The 21,069-nt window shown below is 49.8% G+C and overlaps 1 protein-coding gene across 1 annotated transcript in view; it reads left to right on the top strand.

Moving 5' to 3' along the window:
• Nucleotides 1-21,069, top strand: part of HTRA1 (HtrA serine peptidase 1) — a 52,146-nt gene that overhangs the window by 4,734 nt on the left and 26,343 nt on the right. The window lies entirely within an intron of this gene.

Genomic DNA, 21,069 nt, shown 5'->3' with positions numbered 1-21,069 from the left:
GCCTCCGGACAGCAAGGCTGGATTCTGAGTCCACTTGGAGCTGTGCGATACTGGACACAGTTTCGTGCCTTGGTTGAGAAATCAGACTTTCCGTGAGCTTGTATTTCAAGTGAATAAATAGCTCTGGTGAGGCTTAGTTTGAAGAAGAAATCAAGTTTGGCTGGAGGCTGAGGGTTCCTTGGAAGGCCAGCTGGTGTGGAGGGACCGGCAGGCTGGTCACTTCCCAGGCTGTTACCTGACCAGGCGACCTGCCCCCAACCTCTCAGAGACTCAGCAATGAGGGGATTGGACCAGATGATCTCTGAGGTCCCTTCTAGCTGGACTGGTCAGTGATTCCTGTAAGAAAACTAGTCTGAAAAATTGTGGTCGCTTCATCCCTATTTTCAAGGCTGGGATGAGTTATTTCTTTTCTTAAGTTATTGATGGATAAAGCCTGGGTTGGCGTTGGCCCATCTTGCATGTGGCCCCTCTTGGGCTTGGTTTCCTAGTACTTCAGCTTTCGCTGGCTGTGGAAAATCCCTGGGTGACCACCGTGGTGACATGCCCACCCCCCAAGACAGGAGCCCCGGCGAACCTGGTGCCTCTTGCTGCTTTGCAGGGGCTCCGAGGCTGGGCCGCATGGGTCCCTGGAGTGAGATCCCTCCTGAGTCATTTCATCTTTCCTTCCCACCTTCTCTGCCATAAAAAAGAGAGAGAAAGGAAGAGAGAAAGAGAGAGGGAGGGAGGGGGAGGAAGGAAGGAAAGAAGGAAGGGAGAAAGGAAGGAAGGAAGAAAAGAAAAGAGGAGGGAAGGAAGGTAGGAAGAAAGAAAGGAGGGAGGGAGGGAAGAAGAAAAGAAAGAAAGAAAAAGAAAATTAATATTAGCAGAGAAACTGAGAAGTGTAGCTAATCCAGATGCTTTTGGCAAGGCTCCCAGGAGTCGTAGGGAGGATGGGTGATCCGGTGCTGCTGGGTGACGTGTGTCCAGAGCCACCGATGGACACCAGCTAGTACAACACAACACAGGACAGAGGTGAGTGGCAGCGAAGACGCATGTCCCTCGCTGCTGTCAGGGCCCAGAGTTTAGCTCTTGGAATTAGTGACATGAGTTCTAAGTTTGTTCAGAGCGTTTATGGAACACCTACTGTGTACGCAGAAGGCCCAGATGTAGGGAGTCAAAGGGAGTAAGGCCAGGCAGCCCGTGGTCTTCAGGAGCTCGTAGTAGGTCACATAATACCTGGCTGAAGGAGTCAGATCACCACTTTCTAAACGTGGAACTTCTTGGGTGTGACTTAATCTCCATAAGCCTCCGTTTCCCCATCAGTGAAATCATTATAAAAACACGAGGACTGGCATGCAAATGTCCTGGTGTTGCTGGAGGGTGGAAACACCTACTTAGATGAAGCGCTTGGGGGTGTAGGTGATACATTACTAGAACCCCGTCAGTATTAGCTGTCAGGCTCTAGCTGCCATCCTGACTGCGGCATCTGACAAGGAGTCAGCTCAGTGGGGGGGGGGACGCTATAACCATCATGTCTTCTGGGGATAAGCGGGTGGGTGGGTTAGAGAAGGCTTCGCAGAGAAGGAAGGTTAGGTAAGGGATGTGTGTCCTGCGGACCGACTTGAAATCTGCCAGTAAGTATGTTCAGAAAGTTTCTCCGGGCAGAGGGACTCAGGCACCGCCTTGCCCGTCCCCCTCGGAACCCCCTGGTCCTTGCTTGGATACCATTTGACAAGTGTGTGACTTCTCTAGAACGAAGAGCTGGAACACCTGGGATTTGACAGGTGGCATCTCGTTACCCCTCCCTGGGGTCCGTGACGCTCAGGAAGTAGCAGTGGGTAGCCCTGAAGCCCGGAGACCTTCTTGAATAATCCTTGGGTTGCTTTCCATGTTTTCGGAACTCCTCCCATGGAAAGAATTGTCACGTCTTAAGGGGGAAAAAGAGTTTGGGAGCCTGCGGGTACCCTATGATTTGAGCTTCCCGGGACAGATTGTCAAGTAAGCACATTTCGAAAACAGTCCTGCACAGCCTCGTGTGACCGCAGCTGGTCCCTCACCAGGGGCTGAGCCCATCCCCTTCGGCACATGATGGTTTCGGAGGGCATGTTGTCGTGGCTGGAATTTTTGATAATTTTCAAACTTGAATAAGCCTTGTCTAAATGAGTCAGAGCCTTGTGCAAGATTTTCAGGCCTCAGGAAATCTTTTTCGTGAGTTGTGCAATCAGATCTTGAGAAGACGGTAGGTCTGCGTGTGTGTGTGTGTCATGAGCTGTTTTTTTATTCTTCTCAGGGCCTGGCGAGATTCGCAGTAGAGTTCCCTTTCACACAGTTTCGGGTGAGATTTCCCTGGCTCATCTGGCACTTGAGTCATCGCGCTCCGTGGCTAGGAGAACCCTGTCTTTGGAGCCGGTATTCCAAGTGGCAGTCGCCGCTTGGTGGGGATGGATGGACACAGAGAGTTCTGCCCGGCGGGGGTGCCCAGGCAGGTGGCCGCCAAATGGATGTAGAGAAGAGAAGGCTCAGCGTCTTGCGGGCACATCTGCTTTTCTCTGGCAGAGTGAGCTGGCCGGGGGGCCCGGAGGGCAGTATTCTCCAGGACGGCCAGGTGGTGGGGAACAGTGGGCAAAACAGTGACCCGAAGAGCTACGGCCACTGGGTGCTCTCTGGGAGGGGGCGCTGTGCTGCCTGAGTTAGGGGCCTGTCCGGGTGACCGCCCCTACTCAGGGCGCTTGCTGGACGCATCCGGGGAGGGAGTGGCACCGTCCTCGCTCCCTGGCTGCGTGGCAGTCCACTTCCAAGTGGTGGACTGTAATCGCCCAAGGCTAGCCAGTAGGGCTGAGGCAGAGCTGGGATTGGGACGCAGGTCTGCCGTGCTCCCAAACCCTGGCTTGAGACTTCTCTGCTTCAAGTGTTATCTAGAAGCGTGTTACTTAATCTCCAAATATTTGGGGGGTTTCCAGCTATCTTTCTGTTATTGATTTCTAGTTCAGTTCCATTGTGGTCTGAGAACATACTTTGTATGATCTGTGTTCTTTTAAGTTTGTTCAGGTGTGTGTTCTGGTCTGGAATGTGGTCTGTCTTGGTGAGTGTTCATGTGAACAGCAGAATATTCTGCCGTTGTTGGGTGGAGTGTTCTATGAATGCCAGTTAGGTTTGGCAGATTGATAATATTGCTCAGGTCAACTCTGGCCTTACTGACCTTCTGCCGGCTCAGGCCGTCGGTTCCTGAAAGAGGGGCGCTGAAGTCCCCTGAGTCTGTTCCGAAACCCTGAGCCGCGGTCTCCTCTATGACCTACTCGTGTCCTGGGAAACATGGGTTCTAGCCCCCCTCGGACCTTTTGGGTAAGTTACTAACTCCCTCCAGCCTCAGTTTCCTTATCTATGACATGGGGCGAAGGCTGCTGCCTCGGAGACCTCGGAAGGACACTGGGAGGGTCAGGCTGGGAAGGTGCTTTGTCACCTGGGAGTCCTGGAGCATCACAGCTGCAAGGAATTAGGACCTCTAATTGGCAATTCCAGATTCTTCGGGACTCCTGGTAGAACCAGCACCAAGCAGGGGCGCCAGAAGGATAGGAAAAGTCATAGGTCTTGGGGCGCCTGGGTGGCTCAGTCGGTTAAGCGTCTGCCTTCGGCTCAGGTCATGATCCCAGGGTACTGGGATCGAGCCCTGTGTTGAGCTCCCTGCTCAGCGGGGAGTCTGCTTCTCCCTCTCCCTTTGCCCTGGCTCATGCACGCTCTACCCGCACCCCCCGTATCAATCAGTCTCTCAAATAAGTAAATAAGATCTTAAAAAAAAAAAAATGACATGGGTCTCCTCAGGGCATGTTCCCTTGTCCCACCGAGACACCATAGCTCTTGGCCAAGGTCACTGAATTGTTTGCAAGCACCGATCTTCTGTTTCAGAAAGCCAAAGGCAGAGACCACTACCATCAGCTCCAAGGGAAGAGCACTTGGGTTCAAAACACCAGCACCCCAATTATTATGTAGAGCACAGCATCATCTCTTGTTCGTGTAAGGGAACCCGTGGCCTGCATTCTGAGTTCCTCAGGCTGAGTTTCTGTGGAACATTTGCTGGTCAAGGAATGGCCTGAGTTGAGGTTCCTTGGGTCCCAGCTTGAAATTTCTTCACCAGTTTGACCTTTTTGGCTCTGAAAAATATGGCCCAGTATGGTTCAGCCCTCACTGGGGAACCCCAGTAGGAAAAACCTGATAACAGAAGGTACAGGAGGAAGGGCAAGAATTTGAGGCCATCTAGAAAAGACCCATGTACGCTGATTCCTTTCTGCCTGTGGGGTTGTGTAGTATTCTTATAAGCCGCCTGTTCCCTTGGGACCCCTCACTGCCCAGCCAGATAATCCTTCATCCTCTGAGAAACATCACTGCGCTTCCACAGCCCGTCTCGGACTAGGGTAACTCCCCATTTGCTTGTTTTCTGGGGTCTTGTGGACAAGGACAACTCCTTCCCTGCCGAGACACTGGGGGCTGGCCGTACTCACTAGGACTTGTAGAGGACCGAATCCCAGAACCTGAAACCTGAGTGTGGAAGGTCCTTGCAGGTCCTGTAGCCCAACCCTTCGCTTTACAGATGGGGAAACTGAGTCACCCGCAGGGAGCATGCTTCTCACAAGCTTACCTGCTCATCAGTGGTGGTGGGGCACTGTAGACTCTGTGCTGGGGCCCAAGGAAGAGCCGTTGAGCCCTTCCCACCTCAGCCATATCTTCCTGCGGGAGCAGGTGGGTGTTTGGGAGGGGACAGGGTCCATGCAGATGATTTTCCTATGAGGCTGAGAAATGGTGGGTACTTTTGCTTAGTCTCCCAAAATGATGCTAAATAAAACATGCCCCCCCCCAGCAGTGTCCTTTGGTTGGAAGATGACCCCAAAACTATCCATGTAATGACTGATTTCTCCTCTCAAGAGTTCTAAGCACATACTATTAATGCCCTTGAATCGTAATTACAGTGCTCTTGCTGAAGGGAAAAAAAAAACAAAAACAGTACAAATATCATGGTGGACATGCCAGATAAATCAGGGCTGAGATGCTTCTGTGCCTTTTAAGCTGTGGTTAGATTTTCTTTGAGAAGAATGTACCAAGCTTCCCTTCTCGTGGCATAAAGGCTCTTGTTAATTTCTTTACCATACTGTATAGATATCTTGGGAAACGCGTTCATACTTTTGATGACATATTTTACTGTTACCAGTTTTTTAAAGTTATAAATATGGTTTAATTACGTCACAGATAAAGAAAAACAGAAAAAGAGCCACAATTCTGGCAGCTTCATCGTCTCTGTCCCAAGCATCACCAGCGTCTGGTTGACCAGTCCCCTCTCTGTGTCCATTTGAGCTGTGGTTGCTGTTGTGAGCGATACTGAAATGAACATTCTCGTGCTCATCATTATTTCTATATCTGGGGTTATTCCCTTGGGAAGATGTTAACAGGTACAACGACTGGATGGAATGATACGGATTTTTTATGCCCTTTGGTGTATGTTGCCAAGTTGTTACCCAAGAGGATTATACCCAGGTTTGTTGCCATCAGCTATAAAATTATCAACCTCTTAAGTCACTGATGGTCGAGGCAGGCAAAAAGAAAGTCCCCTGAAAGAAATCCTTCAAGATAAATAGAATTGGAAGGTACCAAACGAGTCATCCTGCTCAGTGAGTTAACGACCTGGTTGATCTCTAAATTCTTTTTATTCTCAGGTGGATGCTTTTTTCTTTTGTTTTTAAGATTTTATTTGTTTATTTGAGAGAGAGGGAGAGAGAGAGAAAGAACGAGCAGTGGGGAGGGGCAGAGGGAGAGGGAGAGAGAAGCAGACTCACTAGCGTCTTCTGTGAGGAGCCAGGACAGGCGGGGGGATGTGAAGGTCCGAGGTCACAAGTCAGACTATGACCGAGACCGTGAGTCCTGGACACCCAGCCCAGGCGTCTCCACACTGAGCCTCCTGGATGCGAAGGCTGCCCAGGATGCAGGAGGAGACCAGAATGTTTTTGTTTGTTTTGAAAACTGACGAATATGTGTATTCAAATGTTTCTCGTACACATGAACAGAAATATAACATGAACCACATAGATAAAATCCAACATTCTAGTAGCCACATTAAAAGAGTAAAAAGGAAAAAATGACATTTTTTTCCTTTTTTATCACAGTTCTATTGAGACATAATTCACATACCGTAAAATTCACCCTCTTCAAGTGTATGGTTCACTGTTCCCCTATATTCACAGGGGTGCAGCTGTCACCACGATCTAATTCTAGGACGTTTTCATCACGCCCCAAAGAAACCCAGGACCCGTTAGCGCGCACCCCGTACTTCCCCTCTGCTCAGCCCTGGGCGACCACGAATCTGCTTTCTGTCCCTGTAGGTTTGCCTCTTCTGGACATTTCATATTAATGGAATCACACAATGTGTGGTTTTTGATGGCTGGTTTGTTTCACTTAGCGTCATGTTTTCAGGGTTCATTCATGTTGTTAGGTTCTGGAACATTCCATTTTACGACTGCACCGTCTTCTGTTGTGTGGATATAGGAAGGCCAGACTTTTAATTCTATCTGCTCTTCCTGACCGGGGATCCTAATCCCAGCCGGGAAGGTCACTTTGAAAGTCTAAACTGGTGAGGCAGCCCTGGCTGGTTCTGTCGGAAGAAACCCGAGCGCGGGACACAGGAAACCAGCCTTGAAAACAGGAATATTCTATATGGATGGGAATTATAGGCCAAAAGGAAAAGATCAGGAAATGTACTTTTCAGGTTTATTAGATCATATACCTTTCTTTGGGAGCTGGAAAGGATGTCGGAAATGGTGTCGCCTAGCCCCTCATCATCTTACTGCTGAGGTAACTGAGGCCCAGAGACAGGAAGTGGCTTGTCTGGGGTCTCAGGGCCCACTTTTCACTTCTTACTCGAGCCAAAGATTCCTTCTGGCTTCTGTCAGTTTTACAAATTACCCTCATTCTCTTCCTTGGATCTGGAGGTCCGTGCTCATTACGAATGGGTATGGGGCACTTCTCACGAGGAACTGTCCCCTTCCTGGACGGAGGGCCTTGGTTCGCTGATCACGTCCCTCCCTGTACCTTCTTGTTCCCCAGCCCGAACCCCAGGCCCACCCCCTCCACCAGGGGGCTGTGGGAGGGGGCCCAGGACGGTTGAGGAGGGTGTCTCCCAGGCCCCTTGAGCAACTCAGCCATCTCCTCCCAGCCTGCTGCTTACGGAGCCTGAACCTTCCCCGCCACTCCAGACATAACAACTAGGAGCAGTCCGAGCAGGAAGAGAACCCAAATGAGAAATCTGGGAAGGTCAAGACCGGAGCCAGATGCTTATCAAGGGGGACGTCAGTAGTGTTTTTGTGAACCAAGCAGTCAGTCGGTTCCCTGATAGTAATAAAAGACACATCATGCTGGGCATTCCGGAGACTTCGGGAAAAAGAAAAACTGTGGGGGAATTGATTGGAAACTTTTTCCCCTAATACAGACAATAGGTCAGGAAAGACTGTCGAAGGCAACAAGACTGACCAAATCCAAGCATTCACCATGGTGTGCAAGGAAGGACCTTTTTTTTTTTTTTTTTTATTGGACCAATGAAACCGCAAAGTGATTAGCAATGACAGGCACCATTAAACATAGACACATTGTTCTGGAAAAGGCACCTTTTACCAGTTACGTTGATGCTGAGCCACGCTTGTGACTGACAGCATGTGTAGGGGTTTGCAGCCAACTGGCCAGGTGCCCCCGAAAGCCTGCTGGGGGTCGGGAGAGACCGTCTCAGACTTGTTTGGGTCAGAGTCAGGGTTTGCGCTCCTTCACTTCACCTGCCCTGTTCTTTTCCAGAAACATCTGCGGCAGCCTTGGCCCAGCCTCTGCAGACGGCTCCGCGCTCAGGGCACCGTGGGCATTGGGGGATGGATTCGCAGCCTGAGGTCTGGCGTCAGGAGAGCTTTTCCCACTCTCAGCCGTCTGGGAGACTGCTCCGGAAAGAGAGGGGCTGCCAGCGCTTGGAAGTGCCAGTGTGGGCTGCAAATCGAGGCCAGGCTCCCGGGCTCCGCCTCCTCTTCCTCCTTTATTCGTGATGAGGGGAGAAATAGGTCACACAGAACCCTCCCGAATTTTATTTCTTTATTTCTGTACAGAAGACAGAGGGCATGGGAGTCCCTCATTCAATTTCGAATCTTTAAAAAGAAAAAAAAGGAGCAGTTGCTACTTGTGAATTCAGTTTATTTTAACAAGAAGAGGTCCAAGAGCCTTTGGCCTTGGGAAGTCTGACTCCAAAACCGTGTCTTCCGTTTCGTTCTTCCTTCAATCTGCAGCAGGGCGCTCCTGGCGAGGCACGAGATTTGCAGGTTTATTTTAGACCTCAGCCTGCTGCCTTCGCCACAGCCCGGTGATGCCCCTCTTCTCCCTCCTGTGCCTTTTCTCCGCCAGGTTCAGGAAACCTCACTGCGCGGGGCCCCCAGCGCCCTGGAATTTGCAGCCGCAGCACTGATTAGAATGGGGGTCTGGTTTCCTGGAATGTGCAAAGTCTCGCTTCTGTTTCTGCTGCCTCCACACCCCAGACCAGCGCTGGGCCAGCCTCTGGGCTGGCGCCGTGGCTGACAAGTGTCCTTGGAATGGAATCGAGTGGGACAGACAGAATGCAGTCACTCAAACTGGAGTAAATGAGTCTTGCGAGGCGTCTTTGCTGCTCACACCTGCCCCCCCTCCCCCAGGCAACCACTCTTGCCAACGGGAGGCCCCAGCCCCTTTGCACTTCATGACTATTACCCATTAGGAACCTGCTTAAACTGATTTCTCTGCGGACCCTCAGGGAGAAAGTCGTGAACGTTCACTGTAAGAGGAGGAAGCTTTCCGTTTCTCCGCCGCTGTCTGGCTCCTGTAATGCAGCCTGCCCGCCTCTCGAGGTCATTCTCGAATTCATCATTCAACCTCACAAAGAGAGCTTTTCTTAGTGAAAAAGCATCCCCCTCGCCCTCCCTGAATGTGGACCAGCACCCCTCCCAGCGGCGCGGTGTCAGGTTAGTGACCCGCCTGCTTCGGCCCCGGTCTCCGCACACCTACACAAGTGGGACAGGTGACCTGCTGCGGCCTCAGGCGCCTGTGCCCGGCAGAGTAAGGAGCCCAGTTCCAACTATGACATCAAAAGGCCCGCTGGGGCCAGCAGCGTGGCGGGGCCCGTCACTGAGCGAAAGCCACGGTGTTCTTGCCATCACAGCGACGGGCCATGGCAGGCGCTCCCTATCAGTCGGCCTTGGCCTGCAGCCCTCCTGTCTCTGCTTTGTTTTGTCTCTCTGCTGTTGCACCCCCCGCCCCCACCCCATCAGAAGTGTAGGGACCTTGGGCTCAGGGCAGTGCTGGGGAAATAGGAGGCGCATCGGAGGGCCAAGCTTTGGATCCAGCTCTGACTGCCTTTCCCCCCACCCTCCACCCCGCCAGGCTCCACTGGCCCCTCTCTGAAGGTTCCAGGCTGAGCAGAACAGAGCAGGACTGGGCGGGGGAGAGCAGGTGATGTGCCAGGGGTGTAATTTCCCCCTGGAGGTCCCCTCTGGATTTGGGCCCAGATTTATTTACCCAGCAAGTAGCTTGTTGGTAGTTATTTTTAATTTGGCCAAGCTAGGGACAAAGAAATGTTCAGACGTGCCCCTCGGACCATCGAAAGATGGAAAGGAGGACGGCCTCCAGCACGCACTCCCGTGGCAATACGTTCTGGGGTGTCCGTGGATTGTGGGCCTGAGCTGAGGCTGGCACTTGGAGGATGGAGCTCCAGAGGCAGGACCTCATATGGGGGGCTCAAGCTCGGGGGTTTGGGGCCGTGGGAAGGTGGCTGATGACAGCTGAGGAGTGTGTCCCAGACCCCTTAAGCAACTGAGCCCTTCCGAAAGACTAAATATTTCAGGACACCCCACTCGGGACCTGCTGTGGTGGTTTCTCTATTTACAATTTCTGAACCAGTGGGAGCCTGGCTGGCTGTGCTTCTGCTGGTGGCCAGGGGAAATGTCCCAAGGTTTTGGGGCTGGACCTTGAGTCTAGAGCAGTGGTGGGTCTGAGCTGGCATCTCAGGGGTGATTTCTTTTTCTTTTTTTTTTTTTTAAGATTTTATTTATTTATCTGAGAGAGAGAGAAACAGCCAGCGAGAGGGGGAACACAAGCAGGGGGAGTGGGAGAGGAAGAAGCAGGCTCCCAGCGGAGGAGCCTGATGTGGGGCTCGGTCCCAGGACTCTGGGATCGCGCCCTGAGCCGAAGGCAGAGGCTTAACGACTGAGCCACTCAGGTGCCCCTCAGGGGTGATTTCTTCTCCTGGTCATCACATGGTGGTGCGGAAGGGGGGCTTCTGCCCCTCAGGTGAAAATGGGAACGTGTTTTCCGTTGGCCTTCTTCTCTAACATTTTGTGCCTTTGCCTTTGAAGGGACTTCATTTCTTTTGTCACTTGTGCCCAGGCCCTTGTGACAGAAGGAAGAGAAAGGCTGGAATGGGAGCTCGAGGGGGCCCGGGCCAGCGGAGGAGGGCGAGCTGTCCCCGACCGCCCTCCCGCGGTCCCTTGGCCAGCAGGCCCTGGCCGACTCTGGCCTTTTTGGCTGAGTTCCTTTCTTCACATTTCTTGTCCTTCTCCCTGCGTCCTGCCAATCGTTGGAACCGGGCTGTGCTGTGATTTGTAGGCTTGAAAGGACCAATACCTCTAGTGGCGCTTAAGGCTGCAGCAAGTAGGTGAAATGTCAAGTGATGCCTTCCCTTTCTCCTCGAGAGCCGGGAGGGTCCTTGGAAGCCACCCAGTCGAGCCTCCTTATTTTAAAGTTGAGGAACCTTCAGCCCCAAGGGGCTTGCCTGAGATCACACACTTGCCTCCCCCGTGTGGGAGCGGTGCCCACACCTTGGGCAATGGAAGGGGGGTGACTGCCTCCCAGCACGTGGGCTGTCCCTCCGCCCCCGAAGACTGCCTGTGGGCTCTTGGGCTCGGCCTGATTCAGCATCTCCGTGAGCCCCCAGGAGTTGCTTCTCAGTACTTCGTCTGCTCTTTGGGTTTTAAATCAAATGAAATGGAAATGCAGGCAGGGCCGGCTTCGTGGGTGTGCAGCCTGGGCGGTCCATGCTCGGAAGAACCCCATACCTGGGTTCATGCTCTGCTGTCACCCTCTTGGATTTCTTAATACTTTTGGAACAAGGAGCCCCTGCATTTTTGTTTTACCCGGGGCCCTGCAAATCATCTGTCCTGTCCTGAATGTAGGACGGTGCATTAAAATGCCAGTGATTTGATCAGTCTGCTCTTGCAACTGATTTGAATTTCGGGAACATGCTGTTCCCTGTGAATAAAGGGGGATTCATTTCTTTTCCCTCGAATACACTGTGTTCTGTTTTCCAAATTAGCTCTACTTCTCGATTCTGTTGGGAAATTGGAAGGCGCGATTGTTCTCGTTGGAAGCCAAGGTTGGACTGTGAATCCTGAGCTCTGGCCCTGAGCTCTCAGGCACGGAAGTGGGAAGCATTTTCCTACAACCGTGGGGGCTACAGGGGGCTGGAGGCTGAGTAAAGGACCTGGAAGGGAGGCTAGAGCTGCAGAGCAGAGGGGCTAGCCTCCCACCTGTGCCACCTGCCAGCTCTGGGGGCACGAGTCACATGCTCCACTTCTCTGCCTTACTTCTCAGACCCTTCATTTCTCCATCTTTCCATAGACTGGGCCTAAGATCCACCTTACAGGCTTGCAGGAATAATGAGAGGCGGTGCTTCCTGAGTGCCTGGCGTTGTGCTTGACACAGAGTAGATGCTAAATAAATGAGTACGAGTGCGGTGTTATTACTTGATCGCCGACATTGCGGATTGGGTGGGACTTGACTAGCTGTCTGGGAGAGTAAGAATTCCAGGCAGGAAGACAAACAGCGCGAGTGCAAGGAGGTGGGCTGGCGCATGGTGGTTTTGGAGGCAGTGAGAGGTTTGTCGCGGGGGAGAGTACACATCAAGAAGTCCTGGGATAGAGAGTTGGGGACTCTAGGGGAGGGAGCTGTGCTCAGGAGATGGAGACCAGCAGGGGGGTCCTGCAGTAAGTTCATGTGCCCCAGGGGGTAACTGTCATTTCGGGGGAGACACCTGAAAGTGGACCAGGTGTGCCTGAATTAGAATGCAGAAATGGGATTCTGAGAAGGCTTGGAATTGTGGGAAGAGGCACTCGGAGGCGCTGAAATACACCCGGGCAGTGGCGCACCTGCTGCGAGCTGGGAGGTGATGGTGTGAGCGCAGGCGTTTGCGCGTTCTCTCCCTTAGGACTCACAACCGCCTGGAGGAGGTGGTGTTATCTTCCTGCTGCAGAACGGGAGACTGAGGCTCAGACAGGGTCGCTGCCCGAAGTCACACGGCTGTAAAGGGGCAGAATCAGGATTTGAGGCCAAGTCTGGCTCGGGAGTCATCCTGGCACTAGTGGGAGCCTTGGGACCTTTCCCAGCCTTGCTGACCCTGCTAGGAACCTACTGGGGTTAGAGCTCAGCGCGGCCCTCCGTCCATCCCTGACACTCCGAGCGTCAGATGGGGGGGGGGGGCAGGTCTGCCTGGAGGAGGCACAAGTGTGGAGCCGAGGACAGGGGCAGGGCATCCAGGACCCATTGTTAGGATTCTGGAGCCAGGTCTGAGGCAGCTGCCCCCACTGGTGCGGCCCTGGGGCTTTCCTGGGACTGCCCTGGAGGCCCTGCAGGGCTCCCTGGGTCCTTCTACAGCAGATGCCTCCCATGCCGGCCATGCTCTCTGCTCGGGGACTGAGAGTCCTGGCAGCTGGGACCGTGAATCCTATAGGTGCAGCTCCGAGGTGCCCCCACCCCCACCCCTTACACTGAGAGCCGGTCACAAGCTCCAGAGGGGCCTGGGAGCCGGGAATGCGTGGGACTCGGGCCTGCTACTTGGGTAGGATTGGCACTCCCGCCTCCCTGCTGGCAGGTCCGGGTTTTACGGGATCTGAAACTTGTACAATTTGGGGGAACCTCTTTAAGAAAAAGAATTCAAAATTATAAATACAACATTAGGCATGGACATGATCTTTATTTAGATTGAAAAAGCAAACCGCCACAAATTGCATGGTTTTTTAAAGTGAGAAAACACTACAGACCCCAAAACCCAGACAAATATCATGATGTTGTCATTAACTGCCAAATACACCTTCACCTTTAAAATACCTTCCCTCCCCTCTATATTTTTTAGCTATAGACTCTCTGATCACGTTTTCATATGACAGTGAGTTTGTAATGTTTCCTGTGGAGAGAATAGAATGAATTATTATTATTATTGTTGTTGTTGTTGTTATTTAGTCTTTCCTCTGGGCATATTTCTCCACTACCATATACTTCCAGGCCAGATCACCATATCCCATACAACCTCGGGCTTGCACTAGGGAGCTGGCAGGATGGGAGAGTGGGAGTGTCCCTGGAAACCACTTCTGTACCGGGATAGAAATGCAGAAGTGACTTCAAAGCACATAAGTGTATCTAATGAAACCCAAGCAAAACGATTCTACAGTTTGACTTTGAGCCACATCCCCAAATGCTACAGCTGCTCTGATAGGACTGGAGATGTGTGGCAGAGGGAAGGAGACAGTGGCCTCAGCCAACTGCCATTCAAATATTTTTATAAATATTTTTGGTGTTATTTATTAACTATTTTCCAAAAAGTGTCCGACAACTGAACACTTTGCTAGGGCCCCTCACAGGGCTAGTGTTTCCTTTCAGCCTTCACTGTAAACCTACCTTTGCTCTGAATTACTGCCACTGTGTGGGGATTCAGGGTCCTCTGGTGAAGGGAGCCCAGGGGACATCAGGCAGAGGATTTTCATGGCTTGTGACACGCTTAGTGTCCCAGGAATTTTTTCGTGGTACCCCCTAGGCCAGAAGAAATACCTAATGGTTCTATTCATCAAGTAATTAGGTCCCAACACCTGAATAAATGTTTGTGCCTTTACAGTATAATCGTCACTTGAAAAGAAAATCAAGGAAAAATGGTATTGTAATTTTGTTATTCAATAACCGCACCTGTTTATTAATGGGCTAGGTGTACTGCTGGGTGCCATAGAGCCTCTTCAGGCTTGGAATCAGATTGGACACTGTCACCCCCATTTCCAAGTTCAACATTGATTTTTGTACAGTTCTTGCTTTGAATCACCGTGACCACCAGAATCCAAAGTGACAAAGGAAATCATCTGAAGGATTATAGTGCAATCTGATCTTGAAACTGATGTCCAGCAGATATCAAGTATCACTGTGTTTCCGCAGAAAACTTGAACTATCCTGTGCGTTTGCCGTGGCGCTCCAGGGTGCCTTGGGGCAGAGTTTGAGAACTACGGCATTAGGACTGTAAACACTTACTTCTTTCTTCTCCCTGCCCCACATCTAATCTTTGCCTGACATTTTTACCTTAAATATTTAAAAAAGCACACCCTTTGATGTTTTTAAAGCACATACCCGATTTTGTGTTTAATCTTTGCCTGGAAACACAAATAAAAGTCTGTCTGTTGGTTCCTAGTCCCCACATTGTGATTTTCATTTTCACTGCCACACATTTTCGGCACTGTGATAATGTATGTCAAATACTTAACTTAGTGCCTGGCTCTTTTTGGCAAACACTTAATAATGGAAGTGTCTGTTATGCTAATTCTGATACTGATTAATGAAACTCAGCAACGCTGTGTGTATCTCTCTTTCCTCCTGTAAGGAAGTTGTTGAAAGGAGTTAAGAAGTTGTATCTGTAAAACTCCGGGGGACATGGGCTCCAAGGAAGTAACATTTATGGAGTCGTGTGCTTTCCTAGTAGTTTATAAAGAGGAGACAGGAATCATTTATTATTTTTGGATGAAATCCTGGCAATTTTAAAACTCATTAAATTATAGGAAATGTTGGCTACTCTTAATGGGTCATTTGTTGTGTTAAAAATCGGTAATGATAAATATTTATTAGATGACTGGAAAGGCCTGTCCCGTAAAATGTTGTGACTCATCAAGCTACTAATCCTAGTTATTCAGAATTTTTCAGTTTAAAATAAAATCACGTGGCATAAGTCATTTGATTTTCTCTTTTTGAGAATTATTTAGAATATCCTAGGTTTTTTTGCTTTCCATATAACCTTCCGAAATAGCTTATCAATTTCTACACAAACACCTGCCGGGATTTGCATGGGGAGTATGCTGAATCTGTAGGTCAATTTTGGGAGAATTGATGGCTTGACATAGTGAGTCTTCTGACTCATGAGTATGGTGTATCTTTTGATTTACCTAGGTCTTTTAAAATTTATTTCAGCAAGAAGGAGAGAGGAAACAAACCATAAGAGACGCTTAATGATGGAAAACAAACTGAGGGCTGATGGAGGGAGGTGGGCAGGGGATGGGCTAGATGGGTGATGGGTATTACAGCGGGCACTTGCTGTGATGAGCACCGGATGCTATATGTAAGTGATGAATCACTGAATTCTACTCCAGAAACCAATGTTGGACTGTATGTTAACTACCTAAAATTTAAATTAAAAAATAATAAAATAAAACTTATTTCAGTCGTGTTTTGCACATACTTCATTAAATATTTACCTACCTATTAAGTATTTTTGACGCTATTATAATTGGTATTTTAAAATTTTCAATTTCCAATGGTTTATTATTAATACATAGAAATACAGTTGTGTATGTTGACCTGTTCGCCCGTGACGTTGACAAACTCACTTATTCCACCAGTATATTTACAGATTCCTAAGCAACTTCCACATGCGCTGTTGTGTCATCTTCAAATACTAGCAGTTTTATGTTCTCCTTTCTAATCTTTATGCCTTTGATTTCTTCTTCTACCTTAACTATTCCAACCAGGACATCGGTAAAACACTGAATAGAAGTGGTAAGAGTGGAATGTCCTGGTCTTGTTCTCGTTTTTAGAGAGAAAGTATTCAGTCTTTCACTATGAAGTATGATATTAGTTTTAGGTTTTTTATTGATCCCTTTTATCAGGTTGAGGAAGTTCTCTTTCTAGTTCACTGAGTGTTTTTATTGTGAATAGGTGTTCAATTTTTGTCACATCTTTTTGCTTCTATGGGATAATCATTTGGGTTTTCTTAGTATTCTAATGTTAAACCTTATCTATTTATTTATTTTAAAGATTTATTTATTTGAGAGAGAGAGAGCGCGCGCACGCGCGCACATGAGCGGGGAAGGGGGAGAGAGAGAATATCCAAGCAGACTCCTGCTGAGCGCAAAGCCTGGTGCAGGGGTTGACCCACAACCACAACCCATGAGTTCAGGACCTGAGCCAAAACCAGGCGTGGACACTCAACTGACTGAGCCACCCAGGCGCCCAATGTTAAACCTTATTTATCCTTTCCTGGAATAAACCCCACCTGGTCACGATATATTATTCTTTTTGTTAAATTGTTGAGTTCTTTTATTTTTCCCCTAAATTGCTGAGTTCTGTTTGCTAAACATTTTAAGGACATTTGATGTGTGTTCATGTTGGATATTTGTCTGTAGTTTTCTTATAATGTCTTTTGTCTGGCTTTTATGTTAGAGTAATGCTGGGTTCATAAAATAAGTTAGGTAGTGTTTTCCCTATTCTATTTTTGGGAAGAGTTTGTGAAGTATTAGAACTTTTTCTTTCTTAAGTGTTTGGTAGAATTCACCCATGAAGTCACGAGCCTGAAACTTTCTTTGTGGAAAGGTTTTTAACTGCAAAGACAATTTCTTATTCGGGTTATCTATGTTTTCTTGAATGAGCTTTGGTAAATTATGTCTTTTAAAGAAGTCTGTCCATTTCATCTAAGCTGTAGAATTTATGTGCAGAAATTTGTCCAGAATATTTCCGATCATACTTTTAATGTCTGTAGGCTCTATAGTGATGCTTCCTCTTTGATTCAAGATGTTGGTCATTTTATCTTTTCTGTTTTTTTCATTAATCAGGAATGTAAAAAACACCTTCCCTCCGCCTTTCTGAATTCGGAATCACCAGCTTTCTGTAAATGGTGGGCTATTACTGAACTTCAGTCAGTTCCAGCTTTCTGTACAATAATGGAGCGATTAGAACTGTTAGAAGGGCCAGCCTTGACCCTGTGTGAGGCTTTTCATTTTCATTACCTTCTGCCACATTGCTTTGGCCTACGAGGCCCTCACTTTATAGAGGGAGTTATATTTGTCTTCTGAGGCAGTTCGGTGGCTCCTTGTGAGTTTTAGAGTACAGATGGGCTGCAGTTCAGGTTAGATTATCCTGTTGACCCAGCTCCCTCTTTCCCTTCTGCAGTGGCTGTGGGTTAGCCTTGTACACAGGGGAGCACAGGTAAACATCAAAGCCAGAAAAATTGGCCTGCCACCCTGCTTCCCCTTGGTCTCTGCCTCTGCAGGGGTGCCCATGATGGTCCTGTTAGGAGGAGTTTCCAGGACCTACACAAATTTGCCAAAGTAGGGAGAGGAGTTCCCTCCCTGCTGTACCACTGGGGTGTGTCACGCTCACACCTGTCCAGAGCTGCCTACTGAGAAGCACCTTTATCTGTTCTCTTTTTATTTTTAATTTTAAACTGTATGCCATGACTTGGCCAAGCACGTTATCTAGAGTAACTCATAAAATCAGCATCAAAACCACTTTGAGGAAGATGTTACTGTCATCACATTTTATGGACAAGGGGATAACTCTTGGAGGACTGAGGTGACATACTTAAGTCACACAGCAGATAAGTGTTGTGCGGAATGTCACACTCTGATCTGTCTGAGACCACTCCTGTGCTCTTAGCCATTTGCCCCATACTCAGTGGCCTGGACACTCCAACCCTCCATCCGTCTGCATCACTTAGACACCGGGTTGTGGCAGAGCCAGCCTGGGTCCACCTCTGGGGATTCTCCACCTCGGTTGACCCCTCTGGAAGGAAGACAGTTGGCTGGCAGTTGAGATCAGAGCAAATGGAGGCAGCCAGGGATTGTGAAGACCAGGGGGCAGTGGCAGCCTCCTCTCATTTGATGGACAACCTTTCACATGGAGCGGGACTCTGACACGGAGCCATGCTGCTCTTAGAGACACATTTATTGCTCGTTCTGAAATAGCATTTTGAGAAGCCAAACACTTCTTCTTTGGTTTGACATCTTGCCCATGTTTGAACAATTAGTTGGTGTTCCTTATGTTCATTGTTTCTGCTCTATTTCATTTTCCCGTCGCTGCTGGTCCACTCAGTGATGGTAATGGAGGTCACTGGTTGCTTTTTCATCTAAGCCACACAATTAAGGCTTGTCAGTTGGGCTTTGCATTATGGTCTGTCCTCCCACTTCTCCTTTCTGTTTACTCATCTGCAGAGTTTGGAGAGTCCTGTGCCCAGTCTCAAATTCCACAAGCTCTTTATCTTGCTGCAGCTTGTTGGGGTGAGGGGGAGAGAGGGGATTAGATCATAGAATGCTGGAGCTGGACAGGTTGGACTTTGCAGCTCATTCTAGAGGCACCTGGCCCCATTTTACAGATGGGGAAATGGAGGCCACCCAGCAGACAGGACAGGACCTGGGCCTTCTGGTGCCCAGGCCGGTGTCCTCCCTGCTCTCCATATTGCTTTTCCCGGGAGCACAGTTCCTGGAGCCTCTCTCGCTAGTTTGTGTGAGAAAGCAAGTGGTTCTCACATTAGCTGGAAAAACCCATGTTCCTTTTTACTCCTGCTGTGGGCAAATTCTCCCATGCCTGCTTTGGCAAGTCAGAAAGAGGAAGTGAGTTAACGGGCCCCAGTGGCAAGACCCTGGTGACTGCCCTACTTGGGAGGGCCTCTGCAACTCCACGCTGTCCTGCGGGGTGCTGGCCTTTGGGTGTTAAACCTCCTTTTGGTCTTTCCCGGGAAGCTGGTCTGAGGAAGCCCAGATGCGTGTGTTTACAGCTGTCTCTGGGTGATGTTCGCCAGGTTCTGTGGCCAGAAGGAATGTTTCTATCCCCTTCTTTATAGCTCCCTTCGGAGCACTTGGGGAGACAGACCAATAGCAACCACCTAGAAACCTGGGAGGGCGGCAGATAGTGTGGGGCCAAGATTAAGAGGAAAAGTTGTAGATCTGCCCAGATTTTCCCGTCATCTCTTCCCTCTATTAAGAAAATGTAGGGTCTATGAGAAGTCCTTGAGGGTCTGTGAGCCTCAGTTTCCCTAAATACGAGCCCAATATCTGATTTTCCTCATCCTTAGGGAGGGGGGAAATAAAAATAGGTGCCGTATGAAAGGGCTTTGAAAGCAAAAACAACAAAATGATGCTACCGTGAACTTGTTGAATGAGTTTTCCTTGCCTAATAGGTGCAGATCTTTTTCCGACCTTGGAAAAGCATGCTTTGCAATGCTCTGCAATGTAGTTCCACCCCTGAAGCAGAGCAGTTCAGAGCCCGGTAGCCAGGGCCGGGAGGGGCCCTGTGCTTGTCCATGGTCTCTCACTTCCCAGAGGGAAGGCTTGGGAGAGGCAGGCTCGTCCCCTAGATGTCCTGGGGCCCAGTGGTATGGCTTGCATGGCCGATGTCTCTGGTGGGGACACACAGCCGTGGCAGGGACCGAGGAAACAGTCCGGACAGGTGCTGTGGGGCCGCCAGGGAAGCCTGTGGATATGCAGCTCTGAGGGCCACCCAGGACTTGAAAGGGTCCCAGCTTTGACGGCCGGCCCCGAGCCCGGGCAGTGGCTGCAGCCCTCCCTCAATAGGGGCGTGAGTCTCTGTGTGCGTGTGCGTGTGTGTAAGTGTGTGTATGAGTGTGGGTGTGTGCCGCTGTGGTTGGGTGTGAGTGCATGTACGTGTGTGTAAGAGTATGCATATGTGAGTCTGCATATGTGTGTGTGTGCACATGCGTGTGCATGAGTGTGTATGTGAGCCGGTGAGTGTGAGAGTATATATATGCACGTGTATGTGAGACGGAGGCTGTATGTGTGAGTGGGTCAGTGTGAGTGTGCATGCTCACGGCTGAGAGTGTAAGTGTGGGTGTGGGTTTGTGCTCCTGCGAGTGTGTGTTTGTGCATGTGTGTTCAGGGTGGGGAACACAGGCCCTTAGGTGAATTAAGGGGCAGTGTCGTAGGCCAGTGGTTTCTTTTTAAACTGCAAAGTCGTGTTGTGAATCCCTCTGAGTGAGCTGTGACAGGGAGTGACAGGTGTGGGGGACAGATCAGGGCTCCTTAGACCATCTGTGGTGAAGGAACAGACCTCTTTTCCTGTATTTCCTATCCATTATGGACCAATTAAAATATGCCAAAAATGAATGCCTACCGAAATGTCATAAGAAAGACACAAAATATAAGCCCCAATTTAAATTTTTTCGATGCAATGGATAGAAGATTACTCTCTCAAATTGCTCTAAAGGTTTCTGAAAGCTGTCTGCCTGTGTCTGCAGAGGACCAAGGGGTAGCTGGCAGAGCCTCTGGTCCCTGGAGCCTGCTTTGTGTAGCATAACGCTAGGCGGCTGGCCCAAGGGCGGTGACTGGTCCAAGGGAGACAAGGAGAGCGAAAGGAAGGGGTGTGTGGGTTCCTTGCTGCAGACTAGGCTAGAACCTCTCTAGCCTGTGAGGGCAGAGACAGATGTGTTGAGGGATATCAGCAGGTGGCACGGATTTGGGGCCAGGGCGGCAGGCTCGGGTTGCACTTCCTGGGGCCACAGTGGCCCCTGCCACCACCTGTGCCAACAGAATGGGTGTCCTGGGACCTGAGTCTCCAGTAGCTCATTTCTGAACCAGATGCCACGGTGTGTGCATCTGCTTGGTGGAAACCAATTTTTGGCCTTGCTGGGTGAGAGCCCTCCATTGGGATGTGGGGTGACTTTGTCTGAAAGTAGCTTTGAAATGGGGGTTCGCTAATTATATGTGTATATGTTTGTATAGAAATTATGGTCATTTGATTTCTCTTTCTCTCCCTCCCCCCCCCAATGGTATCAAGGCACCTCTTGTGCCTTCTGGCCTGGAATGTCCCCGGGGATTGGAATAAACAAGTCGTAGTGGAAAACTGCTCTGGGGACAGACGGTGGCCTCTGTTCACCTTGTGGGATCAGCGGGAAGATGGGATCCCTTTCTTTGTCTTAATGCCTCTGCCGTCTGTACCGTCTAGGGGGCATCTCCTCAAAAGCAACCCCAGCCCTCCCCTTGGTTGTGGTGGTGGTGGTGGTGGCGGCGGCGGCGGCGGCGGCGG

Source organism: Ursus maritimus, unplaced genomic scaffold (assembly GCF_017311325.1).
Source record: "Ursus maritimus isolate PB19 unplaced genomic scaffold, ASM1731132v1 scaffold_7, whole genome shotgun sequence".
In the NCBI taxonomy this organism is placed as follows: domain Eukaryota; kingdom Metazoa; phylum Chordata; class Mammalia; order Carnivora; family Ursidae; genus Ursus; species Ursus maritimus.
Note: the sequence above shows the minus strand (reverse complement) of the source record. Positions and strands in the feature narration are given on the sequence as shown.